This window comes from Beta vulgaris, chromosome 2, assembly GCF_026745355.1.
Source record: "Beta vulgaris subsp. vulgaris cultivar EL10 chromosome 2, EL10.2, whole genome shotgun sequence".
NCBI lineage: Eukaryota > Viridiplantae > Streptophyta > Magnoliopsida > Caryophyllales > Amaranthaceae > Beta > Beta vulgaris.
Window position 1 is genome coordinate 42,061,843 of NC_079203.1, and position 7,407 is coordinate 42,069,249.

A 7,407-nucleotide genomic window follows, 5' to 3' on the forward strand; every position below is an offset into this window, starting at 1 on the left:
GCGGTCGAATGGGTGATGATGCACGAAAGTTTGGGGAAGGAGAAATGGTGTCAGGCTATGAGACGACGGCTCACATCAGGTATCTGCGAGGAATAACTCAAAGAGAAAAAGGAGGAAACAGGGGAAAAAGGGAGGAGTTATAGGTGCAAGGCGTTGACAGTTGGGGAATGGTGCAGAAGAAGTTCGATTAGATCTCGGGTGTCAGGATTAGAGGAGAGGGGTGGGGTTGATTTTGGGGTTGGGAAAGGAGATAAAGTTGTTTCTAGTGCGTGGGGTGGGAGGGTTTAGTCATTAAGTGGCCTATTGCGGCGGTTTTGGCCACGCAACAATTAAGGGCGCAACAATAGGTAATTAGCCTATTGCTTTGATTTTTGATTGAAGCAATATTATAGACCAAGCTATTGCTGTGATTCCTGCCCAAAACCGCAGCAATATGTTACACCTAGTGCTGCGGGTTTGGCTAGGAAGTGCAACAATACGTGTAACATATTGTTACGGTAAGCCGCAACAATAGGTAGTGGTACACGTAATTTTTTTTTTTTTTTTTGCATTTTGCCATCAAATTTGAAAGATAAAAAGGCTGAAAGAAAATAAAACACTTCTGATTGAAACTAATGACAAAGAATTCTCATACAAAATTCAAAAAGACATATTGAATATATTATTACAATATATTTAGGGCAGATGTTTTAAAAAATCAAAATTATAGTACCAAAAGGCAACAGATCTAAAAAGAAATTATAACAATTATCATATAAGAGCAGTAGCTCGAAATAGAATATAAGAAAAAATATACTACAACAATAATATGGTAATACCACAAAACACTACATCTGAAAATATTATAATTAACAACCATCATGCAAGTTATAACGACAACAATTACAAAAATTAAATATAGATTCTAAATTTATAAGTTATAATAACAACAATATAATAACAGCAACAACAAACAAGCGTGCTTCTGTAGGGAGCCCTTTACCATCAAGTACTTGTTTTTGCAAGGCTCTTGTTGCTTTTTTTTCAAGCTAATAATCGGACTGAGTAAGCACGCCTTCAAGAGAGGAATTCACATCAGGAATTATAGCTTAAAGGATGGCCATAGAACCCTGGGAGGTTTCAGAGTGGTAATCCAGGTTCTTTACAAACATTAAATCTTTCCATAATTTCAGTCAGGATTTCAGCCATTACACTCTCAGTTCCTATTATCCCTTTTTTTTCTTGCTTTTTTTTTTGCTTGTTTGGTGGGGGGGGGGTCAGAAATGGGAGAGAGAGAGACACCAGAACCACAAAGAGGGAAAAGAAAGAGGAAGACAGATCGACGACAACAGCGGCCGACAACGACGAATTCAGCGCCGCGTTCCATGAATATGATCATCCTCCTTTTCAGAATCCAACAACAATTCTTCACCCTTTTGCGCCTCAAAACCAAAAAAAAATTACAACGAGCTCAAAAATCCATCCAAAAAACAAACCCAACAAAGAAGAAATAAAACCCAACAAACCCAACCGCCTGCCAAAATACAACTCCCCACTCAAATACACATTAAACAGTAAAAACGCAACCATCAAATAAAACAACACATCCATCACAAATGACGACGAATCAAAGCAAAACGGCCGCAAGATCTTAATAGACCCGACAAAAAAACCCAACACAAAAGTTATCACCGACAAAATAGCGCTGAAACCAATATGAGCATTTTCGTCGGAAACAACAACGATAGAAGCAAAAACATTGGGGGCACCATTACCGAGAGCAAGGAGAGTAACAGCGGCCATTGAAGGACAAAGAGAGAGGTGGAAAGAAAGAGTTGTGACAATGAGAGAGAAGTGAGATTTCTTGTCGACAACGTGAAACTGAGAGGATGAAAGGGTTAGAGGAAGAGAGAAGTTGTGAAACTGAGAGAGGGAGAGAGAGAGAGAGAGAGAGAGAGAGAGAGAGAGAGAGAGAGAGAGAGAGAGAGAGAGAGAGAGAGAGAGAGAGAGAGAGAAGATAAGGGGAGGAGGAGGCGTGAAACTGATGAGAGGAAGACAGAGTAAGAGGAGTGAAAACCTAACTTAACTAGGAAATCCCAGATGTACCCTTTTATTATTAATTCTAAAAGCCTATTGCTGCGGCTTTTATATAGGAACCGCGACAATATGTTCAATTATTTTTTTTATATTATTTTAATATATTGTCGCGCTTCATGCCAAAAACCACAACAATATCTTTGGTCAAATAATCAAAAAAATTCCGTTGAAACCATATTGCTGCGGTTTTCGGTCGAAACCGCAGCGATATGGTAATTTTATATCTTTCTTTTCTTTTTATGTGATATATTGCTGTGTATGGGTAAAACCGTAATAATAAGCAATTATTCTACTAGTTCTAGTTAAGGGTTCATTGTTAGATTTTAGGAATATAACATAAATGTCCTTGATGACTAACAGAGTTGATTTTCGTTAGTCATTCAGGGCATTATGGACAATTTCTCTTAACTTAGGGTATATGCTGCTTTTTTAATCAATGGGGGTATTTTGTGAAAAATATGTTGTATTTATATGCAATAAGAGATATTGACATTCAAAGAAACATCTCCCCAAATATGAAAAAGGAAATAATGTAATTAAAACAATAACGGAAACATATAATAACGACCCAATTCTATGTAATTTTTTATCTTTAATATAATGAAATAAATACAATAATTGAACTATATTTACGTGTTGCAGAATATTTTATGTCTTTTTTCCAATCATCTATTGACTTTGAAATTATTTTTTTATCCATATGAGCCACGAAGGCAATACAAAGAAAAAAGAAGGGGAGGGAATTTGAACCTAGAACCTATCATTCCCCACACCTCAATCTTAACCACTAGGCCAAGAAATTCTTGGGAAAAGAAATATAGGGAGATTTGTATGAAGTAATAAGCAATCATCCGCAAAAGCTTGATTCTCTACACGAGTTCAAAAGTTTCTTTCAAAATTGCTTCTTGTTATCTTAATTATTTTGTTAGAAAAACACCATTCTTTTATCTTTTTCGTTAGTGCTAAAAGGGACTAAAACAAACTTAAATGAATTTGATGCATAATAACTTATTGTTCATTAAGTATCATAAAATTTAGTCAGTTTTTATTTGATATAGTCTGTTAATATTAGATATGGTTATCTTTTTTTTATATAGTTAATTTTTGTATATGATATAAAACACCCTTTTCTATAGTCAGTTTTAGTATGATACAATCAGTTTTTTCTTAAATATACATAGTTAGGGCTTGTTCTCTTCGGCATAAAACAACTGAATTGAACTGAACTGTACTGATTGGAGATGAACTGAACTGAACAGAACCGAACTCAACTGATTGGAGCTGAACTGAACTGAACTGAACTCAATTTAATTGAATTGAATTAAATCAAATTGAATGTAATAAATATATAAATAAATTGAATTGAATTGAATTAAATTAAATTAAATTGATATAAAACACCCTTTTCTATAGTCAGTTTTAAACAATAATAATATGAATACTAAATGATAATTATAATGATAAGTAATAATAATGAATAATAATAATAATACTATTTTGGATATTTTTAAATGATAGTTATAAATAAATAATATTAATAATCATAAATTAATAATAATAATAATTAATAATAATAATCATAATTAATACTCCCTCAGTCCCATAATATAAGTCTTGATTCTGTTTTTACACGGGAATTAAGGTTAAATGGAATCTTGTTTTATTTGAATAAAAAAATTTATTTTTATTGAGAAACACTTACATTGTTTTTTGCTTTTTAACAAAAAATAAAAATTGTCATTTAATGTTGCATGGTTTAATGTGTAGAGGAGTTCAATGGAGTAAAAGATTCCACTTTGTCATTAATAATGGTGCATTGGAAGCTGAAATTATGATGACATTTTGGGAATAAACTATTTTCATGAGGGTATTTTGGACATAATTATTAATTAAAAATAGAAATAAGACTTATATTTTGGGACACCTTATAAGGAAACATGACTTATATTATGGGACGGAGGGAGTAATAATTATTTTATATTATTTGTATTAATATATTAATACTTGATGATGATATATAATAACAATAATATCTAAGAAGTAAATGAATATTACTATTTTAATAACTAGATTTAATAATATAATAATATTTAGTAATAAAAATAACGATTGGGTTGGACCGACAAAATTACATCATCAATCGTCTTGACGCAATTTGATTGGTTTATGAGCTAAAAAAACGTGGGTTTATTTGTGCTTTGACCTAAACCATGTTCCTCCTAACAATAATAGTAATAATAATGAGTAAAGCTATAATAAACAGAATAATATATAGAAACAACAACAACAACAACAACAACAACAATAATAATAATAATACTTAATACTTAATATAAATGATATAAAAATAATTATTAATAATAATAATAAGAGTAATTAGTAAAATAAATTATACCAACATAATAATAATATTTAACAAAATGGTTATAAAAGAATGGAGCTGAACTAAACTAAACTGAACTGAATGGAGCTGAACTGAACTGAACTGAACTGATTGGAGCTGAACTGAACTAAACTGAAAATAAGCTGGGGAGAACAGGCCCTTAGTTGTTGTATGATATAGTTTGTGTTCTCCGATATAATTAGTTTTGTGTAATTTAGGAAATATGAGTTCATAATATGATATCGTGAACCCGATTCATCTAAGACTTGCTGGACAAACCTTTTGTTTGAGTCAATGCTAATCGAAATAATTATATGAATTAATGATTTAAATTATTAGGGGTTGTACGAAGAAGTAATTCTATAATACTCCTCGTTTCTTGTGAATTTCAAGTTGTTTAGTGCTAAAAGAAAGACCGTTTGTAGATATGACAAAAGTAATAATCAAGATTAGGTTGAAAGCAATCATCCGCAAAAGATTTGGTTCCCGACAGTCGGTATTAATTTGGTAAACCATACATTAATTTGGTAAATCAAGATTAGGTTGAAAACAATCATCCATTCTGTATTTCTTAAATTATGCTTTAAGTTTTTCTCTTTCTTTTTTCTTTAGGAACAAAAAAAAAAACACGTAACATGCTGATAAGTCTTTATTTGTTAAATACACTAACGACTACAATCAACTCACTAGTATTTATTTAATATGCCAACTACTTTGTAACCGACAAATAGTTTTAAAAAATGTAATATTAATTCATTTATGAATGAGTTATACGTAATTAATCATAGAAATAAATACTAATCCCTCCGTCCCAAAATATAGTTCCCATTTCCATTTTGAGTATCCCAAAATATAGTTCCCATTTTCATATTTAGTTTCACATTTTTCCGTAATTTGTCTAGAAAAACCGTGTCCCATCATTTATTTGCTTTTTGAATTTTATTTTTTTCCTTTATCTATTCATCCAAAATGTTACAATTAATGCTCTTTCACCAATTATTCTCCACTCTCTCTCCTAAAATCATCTTTTCCCATGCAACGTTTATTTAAATAAACAAAAAAGCTTTACTATATATCCTACTTATATTCTCTTTGCATAAATTACCATGAAAAAAGGAAAATGGGAACTATATTTTGGGACAGAGGGAGTAGTAGCTATTCATCTATTTTTGAAGAATATTCCGATATAATGTATCCATAAAATCCAAAGTAATAAAGAAGAAAGAGTGTGTAAGTGGGTTCTTTTTGTTTATCTAAATAGAACAGATAGAATTATGTGGGGCCAATAAATAAGGTAAAGTAGTGTGAACTTGGATCAGAATTTTGCCAATAATTAAGGAATAAAGTAATGAAAGACCATAAAAAAAGTAATAAAATGGCTTATGTGAGAACGTCTCAATCCAAGACATGATGACAAACACGGGGATCAGTTTAAGCCTAACATCCATCACTTATGCCCATAAATTGATAGTTTATAAACTGATAACAGGACCTCGTTCCATTCGTTGTAAATGACTCAGATGAGTCTCACGCAAGACCGCTTTGATAAAGTAAAAGTAGCTAGGAAGATCTCTAAGAAACATATTTAAGTGTAAACTAGGAAGCTCCTTAAGAAAACATATGTAAATTTCTAAATTGGGAAAATCACGACTGTTTTAAATGAGAAAACACTTTTGCATAGCTATTTCACATCCTTGTTTGATACAATCTTTCATGAAGGGGGCTAAAATCTTTTATTAGTAAATCAACTTTTTTCACAAAGCTAAAAAAATTTAGCAGACTACTAATTACCCAATCAGAACTCTGGCTTTATTGGAGCCAAAACCTTTAAATGATCTTCCAGGTAGGAGTCAAAGTAGTGAAAGCAAAGTGCACTCTAGTGGTGGTCTGTTTTCCAGATCCCAATCCCAAAACACAAAAAAGGATATCATCTTAGCTTGATTTTATTATAGCAAATTCGTCTTCACGCTAAAATGAAAATCATTCTTATTCATTGGCAGGGGTAGGAATCGAACCTATAATCTAAACTCTCAGTAGGAGAGATATAAAACTCAATTATTAAATAGATCATATCCTATTAATTGGGTAGAAAGGCCTCTAATGGAAAAGATTTGAAATATTTTGGACATGAAACAAAATTAGAAGAAAAAACAAGGAGAAAACTGAGAATTTAAGGAAGAACGAAAAGAAAGGAAAAAAGAGAAAAATGAATCAACTATATATATCGACGCATTTTCACCACAAAATTAAAGATAAAAGGAAGGAAGAGGAGTAGCAGCAGACCATGAAAGAGGAAGAATTACCTTTGACCAGACCACAAAAGGAGGAGGGCCCGGTGGTTATGCAGTTATTGCGCGGTAGCGACGGCGACAACACCTGAATACAGTAATACGTGTTATAATTACCCTTGACTTGATTTGGTTACTCGAATTTAAAAAAATATGAAGATGAAGATGAACTTACCTGAGAACAGTATGACGACAACCCCGATGGTCGTGTCTCTAAACCATCTAAACCAGATAAAATAGAAGAGAAAGATTGGGTAAAGTTTAAAAGGAAAACATTAGGGACTATATATAAGATAGTGGGTTGACATTAGCATTTTCAACCATGTGTCGCAAGAGTCCGACCTATATGATTTGTGGAAGAAATTGGAAGGTCTTTATGAAAGGAAGACCGCACATAACAAAGCTTCATTAATTAAGAGACTTGTTAATTTGAAATTAAAAGGTGGAAAGTTTGTTTTTAAGGATCTGAGTGAATTTCAAGATATTGTTAACAAGTTGACTACTATGAATATTTTTCTTGATGTTGAATTACATGCGTTGTTTTTGTCGAGTTTTTTACCAGACAGTTGAGAAACTTTGGTTGTGACTTTAGTAACTCTTCTCCGGATGGTGTGCTATATATCTTTGTATGTGATCAAATAAACTATGTCTAATGAAGAT

General features: G+C 32.0%; 1 long non-coding RNA gene across 1 annotated transcript; it reads right to left on the reverse strand.

Moving 5' to 3' along the window:
- Positions 1-684: 684 nt before the first annotated feature.
- On the reverse strand, positions 685-7,101 carry LOC125495000 (uncharacterized). The gene is made up of 3 exons (XR_007271415.2): positions 6,923-7,101; positions 6,763-6,835; positions 685-1,412 (listed from the first exon to the last, which is right to left on the reverse strand). It is a non-coding gene; the product is annotated as an uncharacterized LOC125495000 (long non-coding RNA).
- Between the last annotated feature and the right edge of the window lie 306 nt (positions 7,102-7,407).